Below are 12,674 nucleotides of genomic sequence, written 5' to 3'. Positions count from 1 at the left end.
TCCCCCGCCTCCGCAGCGCCACCAGTGCTTGCCTGCCTCAGTGTTGCCTATTTCTGCCTGTGTGCCCCCGTGACTGCCGCCTCCACTTCTCTCCTTGTTCCCGAGTGCGTGGCCCCAGAGTGCCCGGTTCCCCTCTTTTATTTTGTACCCCCGAGTGCCTGCCTCAGAGACTGCCTGGTTGAATGTAATTCCACCTTTTTTCTGTATCCCCGAGTGCGTGCCCCCCCCTGTGCGCCCGGTGCCCCTGCTCGTTGTGCTTGTTTTTCTCCGCCTTTTTTCGTCCTTTTTACGCCTTTCTCGTCGTCTGCATCGCTCTTCCCCTGTTTTCTCGCCACCCTCCCAAAGCCGTTTTTCCCTCGTTTTTTCCCTCCGCCCGCCTCCCGCTTTTCCTGTCGTTTCTGCGCTCCTCAAGCGCAATCCCATTGGCTCACCTACCCTCCCGCCTCCCGCCTCCCAGCTGACCCCTCCTCTTCGGCTACCCCATATATGGCGGCCGCTGCGAGGCAGAGGTAGCGACCCTTGACCTTAGGGTAGGTCGCTCCCCCGCCTCCGCAGCGCCACCAGTGCTTGCCTGCCTCAGTGTTGCCTATTTCTGCCTGTGTGCCCCCGTGACTGCCGCCTCCACTTCTCTCCTTCTTTCCCGAGTGCGTGGCCCCAGAGTGCCCGGTTCCCCTCTTTTATTTTGTACCCCCGAGTGCCTGCCTCAGAGACTGCCTGGTTGAATGTAATTCCACCTTTTTTCTGTATCCCCGAGTGCGTGGCCCCCCCCTGTGCGCCCGGTGCCCCTGCTCGTTGTGCTTGTTTTTCTCCGCCTTTTTTCGTCCTTTTTCCGCCTTTCTCGTCGTCTGCATCGCTCTTCCCCTGTTTTCTCGCCACCCTCCCAAAGCCGTTTTTCCCTCGTTTTTTCCCGCCGCCCGCCTCCCGCTTTTCCCGCCGTTTCTGCGCTCCTCAAGCGCAATCCCATTGGCTCACCTAACCTCCCGCCTCCCGCCTCCCAGCTGACCCCTCCTCCTCGGCTACCCCATATATGGCGGCCGCTGCGAGGCAGAGGTAGCGACCCTTGACCTTAGGGTAGGTCGCTCCCCCGCCTCCGCAGCGCCACCAGTGCTTGCCTGCCTCAGTGTTGCCTATTTCTGCCTGTGTGCCCCCGTGACTCCCGCCTCCACTTCTCTCCTTGTTTCCCGAGTGCGTGGCCCCAGAGTGCCCGGTTCCCCTCTTTTATTTTGTACCCCCGAGTGCCTGCCTCAGAGACTGCCTGGTTGAATGTAATTCCACCTTTTTTCTGTATCCCCGAGTGCGTGGCCCCCCCCCTGTGCGCCCGGTGCCCCTGCTCGTTGTGCTTGTTTTTCTCCGCCTTTTTTTGTCCTTTTTCCGCCTTTCTCGTCGTCTGCATCGCTCTTTCCCTGTTTTCTCGCCACCCTCCCAAAGCCGTTTTTCCCTCGTTTTTTCCCGCCGCCCGCCTCCCGCTTTTCCCGCCGTTTCTGCGCTCCTCAAGGGCAATCCCATTGGCTCACCTACCCTCCCGCCTCCCAGCTGACCCCTCCTCCTCGGCTACCCCATATATGGCGGCCGCTGCGAGGCAGAGGTAGCGACCCTTGACCTTAGGGTAGGTCGCTCCCCTGCCTCCGCAGCGCCACCAGTGCTTGCCTGCCTCAGTGTTGCCTATTTCTGCCTGTGTGCCCCCGTGACTGCCGCCTCCACTTCTCTCCTTGTTTCCCGAGTGCGTGGCCCCAGAGTGCCCGGTTCCCCTCTTTTATTTTGTACCCCCGAGTGCCTGCCTCAGAGACTGCTTGGTTGAATGTAATTCCACCTTTTTTCTGTATCCCCGAGTGCGTGGCCCCCCCCTGTGCGCCCGGTGCCCCTGCTCGTTGTGCTTGTTTTTCTCTGCCTTTTTTCGTCCTTTTCCGCCTTTCTCGTCGTCTGCATCGCTCTTCCCCTGTTTTCTCGCCACCCTCCCAAAGCCGTTTTTCCCTCGTTTTTTCCCACCGCCCGCCTCCCGCTTTTCCCGCCGTTTCTGCGCTCCTCAAGCGCAATCCCATTGGCTCACCTACACTCCCGCCTCCCGCCTCCCAGCTGACCCCTCCTCCTCGGCTACCCCATATATGGCGGCCGCTGCGAGGCAGAGGTAGCGACCCTTGACCTTAGGGTAGGTCGCTCCCCCGCCTCCGCAGCGCCACCAGTGCTTGCCTGCCTCAGTGTTGCCTATTTCTGCCTGTGTGCCCCCGTGACTGCCGCCTCCACTTCTCTCCTTGTTTCCCGAGTGCATGGCCCCAGAGTGCCCGGTTCCCCTCTTTTATTTTGTACCCCCGAGTGCCTGCCTCAGAGACTGCCTGGTTGAATGTAATTCCACCTTTTTTCTGTATCCCCGAGTGCGTGGCCCCCCCCTGTGCGCCCGGTGCCCCTGCTCGTTGTGCTTGTTTTTCTCCACCTTTTTTCGTCCTTTTCCGCCTTTCTCGTCGTCTGCATCGCTCTTCCCCTGTTTTCTCGCCACCCTCCCAAAGCCGTTTTTCCCTCGTTTTTTCCCACCGCCCGCCTCCCGCTTTTCCCGCCGTTTCTGCGCTCCTCAAGCGCAATCCCATTGGCTCACCTACCCTCCCGCCTCCCGCCTCCCAGCTGACCCCTCCTCCTCGGCTACCCCATATATGGCGGCCGCTGCGAGGCAGAGGTAGCGACCCTTGACCTTAGGGTAGGTCGCTCCCCCGCCTCCGCAGCGCCACCAGTGCTTGCCTGCCTCAGTGTTGCCTATTTCTGCCTGTGTGCCACCGTGACTGCCGCCTCCACTTCTCTCCTTGTTTCCCGAGTGCGTGGCCCCAGAGTGCCCGGTTCCCCTCTTTTATTTTGTACCCCCGAGTGCCTGCCTCAGAGACTGCCTGGTTGAATGTAATTCCACCTTTTTTCTGTATCCCCGAGTGCGTGGCCCCCCCCTGTGCGCCCGGTGCCCCTGCTTGTTGTGCTTGTTTTTCTCCGCCTTTTTTCGTCCTTTTTCCGCCTTTCTCGTCATCTGCATCGCTCTTCCCCTGTTTTCTCGCCACCCTCCCAAAGCCGTTTTTCCCTCGTTTTTTTCCCGCCGCCCGCCTCCCACTTTTCCCACCGTTTCTGCGCTCCTCAAGCGCAATCCCATTGGCTCACCTACCCTCCCGCCTCCCGCCTCCCAGCTGACCCCTCCTCCTCGGCTACCCCATATATGGCGGCCTCTGCGAGGCCGCGCAGCGGGCGCGCCGCTGGCACGTCAAAGGCAAGCCTAAGGCAAGCCCGTCTGCGCCCGTCCGTGCCTGGACCGCGCCCAGCGCCCGAACCCCTGGTCCCCGCGACCCCCACCCCATCCGCCACCCCCGCCTGACCTATGACACCACCACCCTCAACCCTGGCCGCACGCCGGGCTGCTACCGCGCTACCCCGAAGCGGACCCACGGATCCTTCACCTGCCGCAACTGCCGCTTTACCTGCCTACGAACACACATCGCACCCGACAAGAACGACTCCCCCGGAAACAACCTCGACTGCATCCTGATCAACACCCGATCCGTCCACAGGCATGCCATCGAACTATGGAACCTCATCGACTCAACAACACCGGACATCGCCTTCCTCACCGAGACCTGGATGAACCCCTCCTCGACACCCGACATCGCCATAGCCATCCCCGACGGCTACAAAATCATCCGGAAAGACAGCACTAACCGCACCGCAGGAGGCATCGCCATCGCACACAAAAGCTCCATCCGCATCTCGACCCACGTCGACGACTCACTCCCCGATGCCGAACACCTCCACTTCGCGATCCACAGCGACCCCAAGACCACCCTCAGAGGCACCCTCATGTACAGACCACCAGGACCACGCACTAAGTTCAGCGAAGACATCGCAGACTTCGTCAGCCCACACGCACTCCCGTCCACCGACTACATCCTCCTAGGGGACCTCAACTTCCACCTGGAGAACCACACCGACAACAACACCACCGCCTTACTGGACAACCTCACCAACCTGGGACTGAAACAGCTAGTCAACACCCCCACCCACCACGCCGGACACACGCTCGACCCCATCTTCTCCTCCAGCAAACACATCTCTTTCAGCCACACCACCGAACTCGCCTGGTCGGACCACAGCTGTGTCCACTTCAGCTTCAAGAAGACCACCGTGCACCACCACACCCAGCAACCACCAAGAAGACAGTGGAATCGAATCACCATGGAACAACTCACATCGACCCTCTCTCAGAACCAACCCACCAGCACCACAGACCCCAACGAAGCCGCCAACAACCTCACGAGCTGGATCTCCGACTGCACCAACCTCCTGGCACCCCTGAAGACCCAAGCAAACACCAACAACCACAAAAAAAACTCCTGGTTCACCCCCGACCTCAAGGACTCCAAAAAAGAATGCCGCACCCTCGAAAAGACTTGGCGCCTCAACCAGACCGAGGAGAACATGTCTACTCTCAAGAACGCCACCCGCCAACACCACCAACGCCTCCGCGCCGCACGAAAATCAGCCTTCCAGAACAGACTAGACAACAACGCCCACAACAGCAAGGAACTATTTGGCATCGTCAAAGAACTCTCCAACCCCGACGCAGAAAACAACTCCATCCCTCCCTCACAGGACCTCTGCGACTCCCTCGCAGCCCTCTTCCACCACAAGATCACCGACATCTACAACAGCTTCACCACAACCAACACGAACCCACCACTGGAACCCGCCACCGACAACACCACCATCCTCACCTGGAACCCAACCACCACCGAGGAAACCACCCGCATCATGAACTCCATCCACTCAGGATCACCATCCGACCCCTGCCCGCACCACATCTTCAACAAAGCCGACAACATCATCGCACCCCACCTCCGAGACATCATCAACGCGTCTTTCACCACCGCCACCTTCCCGGAGAACTGGAAACACGCCGAACTCAACGCCCTCCTAAAGAAACCAACAGCAGACCCCACCGAACTCATAAACTTCCGGCCCATCTCGCTCCTACCGTTCCCCGCCAAAGTGATTGAGAAAATCGTCAACGCTCAACTCACCACCGCCCTGGAAACCAACGACTCACTCGACCCCTCACAGTTCGGCTTCAGAGCTAACCACAGCACGGAGACCGCCCTCATCGCAGCCAAGGACGACATCAGATCCCTGACCGACAGAGGAGAAACCGTGGCCCTCATACTCCTGGACCTCTCTGCAGCCTTCGACACGGTATGCCACCGTACCCTGATACGTCGCCTCAGCAACACCGGCATCAGAGGCAAGGCCCTGGAATGGATCATCTCCTTCCTCTCTGGAAGAACTCAGAGAGTCCGCCTCCCCCCCTTTAGATCCACAGCCACAGAGATCATCTGCGGCGTCCCCCAAGGATCCTCCCTCAGCCCCACCCTCTTCAACATCTACATGACCCCCCTGGCGAACATCGCACGAAAACACGGACTCGACCTCATATCCTACGCCGACGACACCCAGCTCATATTATCCCTCACCAACAACCCCACCTCAGCAAGAACCAGACTACACGAAGGCATGAAGGAAGTAGCGAACTGGATGACAGACAGCCGGCTTAAACTGAACACAGAAAAGACGGAGGTCCTCATCCTCGGCCCTACACCCACCGCCTGGGACGACTCCTGGTGGCCTCCCGCCCTGGGCAGCACTCCCCAACCCACCAACCACGCACGCAACCTTGGCTTCATCCTGGACTCAATTCCTCTCTATGACCAGACAGGTCAACTCGGTGACCTCGGCATGCTTCAACACCCTCCGCATGCTCTGCAAGATGTTCCGCTGGATCCCCACTGACACCAGGAAGACCGTCACCCACGCCCTCGTCACCAGTCGCTTGGACTATGGGAACACTCTGTACGCCGGCATCACCATCAAGCTGCAGAGGAAACTGCAACGAATCCAGAACGCTGCCGCACGACTCATCCTGAACATACCCCGCCACCACCACATCTCCGGACACCTGAAGAAACTTCACTGGCTCCCAGTCAACAAGAGGATCACCTTCAGACTCCTCACCCACGCACACAAAGCCCTGCACAACCTCGGACCAAAACTCATCAACCACCGCGTCTCATTCTACACTCCTCCGCGCACCCTACGCTCGACCGGACAAGCCCTGGCAGCCGTACCCCGCATCCGCAAAGCCACCGCCGGAGGAAGATCCTTCTCTTTTCTGGCAGCGAAGACCTGGAACTCCCTTCCCAGCCACCTTTGCGCCATACAGGACCACCTCCCCTTCAGAAGGCAGCTCAAGACCTGGCTCTACGAGCACTGACCCCCTCCCTCCCCCCCCCAGCGCCTTGAGACCCTTACGGGTGAGTAGCGCGCTTTATAAATGTATTTGATTGATTGATTGATTGGGTAATGTGGGTGGGTGTTTTATGGTGCTGTGGATGGGTGGGTGTGGTGTGTGTATGAGTGTCAGGTGTGTGGTTTCGGTTTTGGACAATGTAGTGTTGTTTTGTATTTGGGTGTCCATTCTGAGCATGCTGGTGTGTACTGCCAATGGTTTACCGCCGTTGAATGTCCGCCATGGTGATTCGTGGGTCATAATGTGGTGGGCGTTGTTTAGTTGGCATAACGGTATGGGTGTTGGTACTTTAGCACTGACCTTTGGGTTGGCGGATTTGTGTGTGTGGCAGTATTCTGTCGGATTGGTGTGTGTGTGTCATAATATGGTAAACAGATATCTGCCACCTCGCGGTATGTTGGCAGCCATCACCGCAGCGGTAAGCGCATTTACCACCAGTGTCATAATGAGGGCCATAGTGATATTCAATAATCATCCTCGCAAATTCATTAATTTACTCTGCCATCACAATAACTACTTTTGCCTACAAAATAAAGATGTTTGCACAAGCCTTTCCTAAAGATTCAAATAAAATACTTCCCTCTTGCCAAAAGTATCCCCTCCGTAATATTTTGGTCTATATGACTTTTAAGTTTACCACTTACAATGCAAACCTCATCTTGTAACACGTTTCATAACGTTTTTCTTTGAGGTTACATTCTAACCTTGCTAGTGCAGTGTGTCAAGAAAAGGGACCCTTATCCCACCTACTATATTGTTGGAGTCCATGATGTTGCTTCATTATGGGATTTTCTTTATAGGACAGCCTGTGGAACTCATATAAGCTAGCCAGACTACTCACCAAACATTTCTAGCAAAAAAGCCAGGCCCCTCTGCTTTGCCAATACTTGTTTTCAGAAGCCTTTCTGTTGGACTTTTTTCCTTATGCAGGGTTATCCCCAATCTTTTTGCCTCCAGCCTCCTACATTTTCTGACCTGTTGTTGTTGGCTTTTGAACTCTGAGCACTGCTAACCAGCGCTATAGTGCATATGCTCACTGTGTAAATTGTATGGGTGATTGGTTTATACATGATTGGCATATTTGATTTACTGGTAAGTCCCTAGTACAGTGCACTAGAGGTGCCCATGGCCTGTAAATCAAATGCTACTAGTAGGCCTGCAGCAATGGTTGTGCCACCCACATTAGTAGCCCTGTAAACATGGCTCAGGCCTGCCACTGCACTGTCTGTGTGTGCAGTTTTAAACTGCGAATTCGAATCAGCAAGTGTACTCACTTGCCAGGATTAAACCTTGCCTTTTCTTACATGTAAGACACCCCTAAGGTAGGCCTTAGGTAGCCCCATGGGCAGGGTGCAGTGTATGTTTAAGGTAGGACATATACTGATGTGTCTTATATGTCCTAACAGTGAAATACTGCTAAATTCGTTTTTCACTGTTGCAAGGCCTATCCCTCTCATAGGTTAACATGGGGGCTGCCTTTAAATATGATTAAAGCGTAGATTCCCTTTGGGAGCTGATAGACATGTGGAGTTTGGGGTCTCTGAGCTCACAATTTAAAAATACATATTTTAGTAAAGTTGATTTTAAGATTGTGTGTTTGAAGATGCCACTTTTAGAAAGTGAGCATTTTCTTGCTTAAACCATTCTGTGACTCTGCCTGTTTGTGGATTCCCTGTCTGGGTCAGTTTGACAGTTGGGCTGGTTGCACCTCTCACTAGACAGTGACACAAAGGGAGCTGGGGTGTAGCCTGCATAGCCTGATGAGCCATCTGTGCTAAGAGGGAGGGGAGGAGTGGTCACTTACACCTGAAAGGGCTGTGCCTGTCCTCACACAATGCAGTCTCCAACCCACTGGTGTGTGTCTGGGGCCTGGCCTGGGCAAGGCAGGATCTCACAAACAAGAGAGACTTTGCTTTGAAGTAGGCCTACTTCAAAGGCCAAAATGGGTATAAGAAGGGCACCCAAAACCACAGACTTTAGATCACTTCTGGACATCAAGAGGAACCTCTGCATGAAGAAGAGCTGAAGAGCTGAGGAGAAGTGCTGTCCTGTCTGTGACTGTGCTTTGTGGAGCTATCCTGCAGTTGCTGCTTCTGCCTGGTGAAAGGGGACAAAGTTTGAACTTGTTGTGCATTCCTGCTTGTGAAGAAATCTCCAAGGGCTTGTCCTGAGCTTGCCTCCTGTTGTTGAAGTCTCAGGGCCATCAAAGACTTCCCCTGCCAGGACCTAGACTCTCTACTGAGACTCCTGCCCTGCCAAGTGGTGCCCTATCCAGTTCCTGGGGCCTTGACAGGTGAAGCTGGCAGACCAAGATTGAAAATCCACGCACAGACCGCCGTGCGGGAAATTTCCGACGCGGCTGAAGAAACGACGCGCCGCCGGCTCCGCAGCTGAAATCGACGCAGCACTTGGAGTGTGGCTGGAAGATCAATGCACGCAGCTGGAGAAACGATGCGCTGCATCGCTAACGGAAGCTGGTAACATCGCAACCCACACAGCGCGGTATTGCTAACGCCGTGCGGCAGGATTTTCGACGCAAACCTTGCTGGGCACGGAAAAACTTCGCAAAGGCTGCCTGGACCTGAGTGCTGCCCAGATCAATGCATCACTCTCCTGCGGAAAGGAAAAACGACGCATGCCGACCTGACTGGAGAAGGAGAAACGACGCACAGTCTCGCTTGCAGGTGAGAAATTGACGCACCGCTTACCTTTTTCGACACATACTCCACAAACCTTATGCATAGCTGACATTGTTTAACACTAGGTTTTCTTCTAATTCTTTGCCATGACAACACCCTCTGCCAGTGTTTTGAGCGATAGCCTCCCTTTCTTGTAGGCATCTAGCACCTATGCGGCCCCTATGCTCCACCTTGCTGCTGAGATTTGTGTGAGTGGCCCTGGTGCCTGGCCAAGACTGCAGGTGCTGTGTTCCCCAGTACTGACCCCCTTTACTAACCATTCCACTGCCCCTGCTGTAAGGCATCCCAAGGACACAAACTTGAGCGGCTCCTCTTTTTAGGCTATTGTGCTCATCCTAGCGGTTCTTCTGTGCTGTCTCTGCCACGCTGCCTGTGGTTTTCCGACCTCAGGCAGCCCCCCATGTGCTTCCTGACTTTCTCCTAAATTGACAGCACTCCCCGGCTCTGTTCCAATCTGTGCCGTGGAAGCGAAGACCCCCTGGGGCTACGTTGCAGCTGCTAGGCTTCCTCTTGCTACCGATGGGACATTTGTGGCGCTCTCTGGCCGTGCCTGAGCTGCAAATGCCATGCCTGCACTGAGGCTACCCCTTTTCTTGGTTCTTCCAGTGCTGCATGGTGTTCCAGCCGTGGGGCATCCCAAAGTCGCATGCTCTGGTACTTCTCCCCATCCGACGGCCTACCAGCTGCTGAAATGTATTACTGATGCTGAGTATTGGAGATGCCTCAGCCACGCTGTCAGTGGTTTCTCGACCGCCGACATCTCTCCCCTTTTTAACTGGCAAACCGCTTTCTGTGCTCGAGTTCACAAGCCCCGAAAATGTCAGGAGGATGAATAGGCTGAGTGGCCCTGTCTGGGATTTGAACCTGTGACCATGAAGTCAAACCCAGGGCGTTACAGTGGAAACATTTTTCCCAAGCAGCCAGACCCAGCTGTGAACCAACCCAAGGGCAATTTTAGAACCAGTTGCAGAGCAGTTGGCCTGTTAGGGGCCCGCAACAAATGCCTCCTGAGGGCAAGGACCAGCGGGCCGCGGGAGCCAAAAGGCCGCGAAAAAGCAGGGCGCCGATTGGCCAGTGTCCTTCAAACTGGCCAAACATTCCGTTAGGCAGCGGGCATCTTGGGGGTTAAAAGAGGGTGCAGGATGGCACCCCCTCAGCTTTGTCCAACCTACCCTCTCCATGGGAGTGGGAGTCACAGCCGCATGTTGTTGGGTCTGGCAATGAGGTTGAGATAAAACACAGCTGGAGGGAGAGCACAACAGCTGAAAGAAGGGGAGCTGCTCGGGTAGTGTCCTTGGGATGCCTCAAAGCAGGGGTACAGGGGAGCAGTCAAAAGATCAACAAGGGGTTAGCAGCCGGCTGACACGGCACTCGCAGTCCGGGCAAGGCCAAGGGACCACCCAATGCGATTTGGTAGCAAGGGAAACCTAGCCGCAAAGCGCTGACAATCTAACCAAAGGTAGGGTGACCAGAGGTACCGGAGTTCCCCGGACAGTCCCGGTTTTTAGAAGACTGTCTCGGTGTCCCGACGCTTCTCTTAATTTTAAATAAATGTCCCAGTGTTTGGGACAAAGGTCAGATCATTAAATAAATGTCCCAGTTTTTGGGACAAAGGTCAGATCATTAAATAAATGTCCTGGTTTTTGGGACAAAGGTCAGATCATCTAGGGAAGAATAAGTTAAAGGTATGCTCTCCTTTAGCAGACGCCTACAAGGTATGACAAATTTAAAGTAATTTATCTGTTACTGTCAGGCAACACAGTCCCCTGTCTGCTCCCAGCAGAGAGACGGAGTGGGGAGCAGAGAGAGGTGGGTGGGGGCGGGTTGTGGGTGCAGGGTGGGAGGTCAAGCCATAGTTAATTTTATACAAGTAGTCTTGCAAGTGTGTGTGTGTGTGTCTGTATATATATATATATATATAAAACAAGCATATATATGTATAGACACACAGGCCCTCATTCTGACCTTGGCGGGCGGCGGAGGCCGCCCGCCAAAGTCCCGCCGTCAGGTTACCGTTCCGCGGTCGAAAGACCGCGGCGGTAATTCTGACTTTCCCGCTGGGCTGGCGGGCGGTCGCCTTCAGACCGCCAGCCAGCCCAGCGGGAAAGAGGCTTCCACGATGAAGCCGGCTCGGAATCGAGCCGGCGGAGTGGAAGCTGTGCGACGGGTGCAGTTGCACCCGTCGCGTATTTCACTGTCTGCGCAGCAGACAGTGAAATACATGTAGGGGCCCTCTTACGGGGGCCCCTGCAATGCCCATGCCAGTGGCATGGGCACTGCAGGGGCCCCCAGGGGCCCCGCGACCCCCCCTACCGCCATCCGGATCCCGGCGGTCCGACCGCCGGGATCTGGATGGCGGTAGGGGGGGTCGGAATCCCCGCGGCGGTGCAGCAAGCTGCGCCGCCGCGGAGGATTCAATGGGGCGGCGGTACACTGGCGGGACCCCGCCAGTGGTGCCGGTCCGACCGCGGCTTTACCGCCGCGGTCGGAATCCCCATTGGAGCACCGCCGGCCTGTCGGCGGTGCTCCCGCGGTCCTCCGCCCTGGCGGTCAAAGACCGCCAGGGTCAGAATGACCACCACAGTCACAAAAATACGCAAAAAAAACGGGACAGGCCAGATATAAAAATGAGAGTAAAGTCTTTAGTCCTTCTTTTATATCTGACCTGTCCCTTTTCGCTCCTCAGAATATGGTCGACCTAACCAAAGGGCTCTAAGGAGGAAAGCCTGTGCTGGAACACTGGCGTTCAGCAACACAATATGAGGCTCACAGGGCAATGCCGAGGACAAAAAAAACGTTTGTGCATTGATGTGAATGACCAATATTGCGTAGTTTGTGTGTTTGCGATGTACAAGTCAATAAACCGCAGCCGTTTACATCCCAGTGATGTCTCCCCTCTGTGCTACAGGGAAGAGGGGAGGGTGGGGTGAAATAAGGGTACCCATTGGAACGGGCGGGAGGGAAGATGGTCCCTTAGCACGTCTGGGGAGGTTATACATCACTTGAAATGTGGGGTAAAACTACCTTAAAATCTTCATTAATATTAGCAACGTATTGACTTAATTAAAAATGAAATGCAACATAATATTCGGTCCATATAGAGCATAAAAGCAGAGGAAAATAAAAAACTCAAAAATATACAGGCAACAAAGACTACCTCAGCTGCACATCCCTCCAATTGTGTTGGATTGTTATGTTAAAACATATGGGGCCATATGTACGAACACATTTCCCATAGACACAGAATGGGCAAAACTGCTTGCTACATCTGGCCCATGGTGCTCCAAACACTAGATCACACCTGCTGCCAAAGTGTGTAAACTGGAACCGAAAAAACAGACTGATTCGTTGAAGATTAGAGCCGTGGTTATGAACATCTTTTTAGAAAATGGCCTTAAACTGTTGAATACGATGATGGTACAGATAAGTACATACTGATATAAGTAATGTAAATAAAAGGAAAATGTGAAGAAAAACAATATAAATACATTTTTGTAACTAACTTTGACATTGAAAGAAAATAGTGAATAACACCCGGATGTCCTTAAATTATTTGCAATGGATGATTTGATTACTATACAAATGGATTGAATTGGATATATAGCAATTTACATATGTGTGACTCGCTGTTATTTTGTCTTGAAACCAGAAAACTC

The sequence above is a fragment of the Pleurodeles waltl genome, chromosome 5 (genome assembly GCF_031143425.1).
Source record: "Pleurodeles waltl isolate 20211129_DDA chromosome 5, aPleWal1.hap1.20221129, whole genome shotgun sequence".
Classification (NCBI taxonomy): Eukaryota; Metazoa; Chordata; class Amphibia; order Caudata; family Salamandridae; genus Pleurodeles; species Pleurodeles waltl.
The sequence above is the reverse complement of the archived record's forward strand: the minus strand, read 5'-3'. Positions refer to the sequence as shown.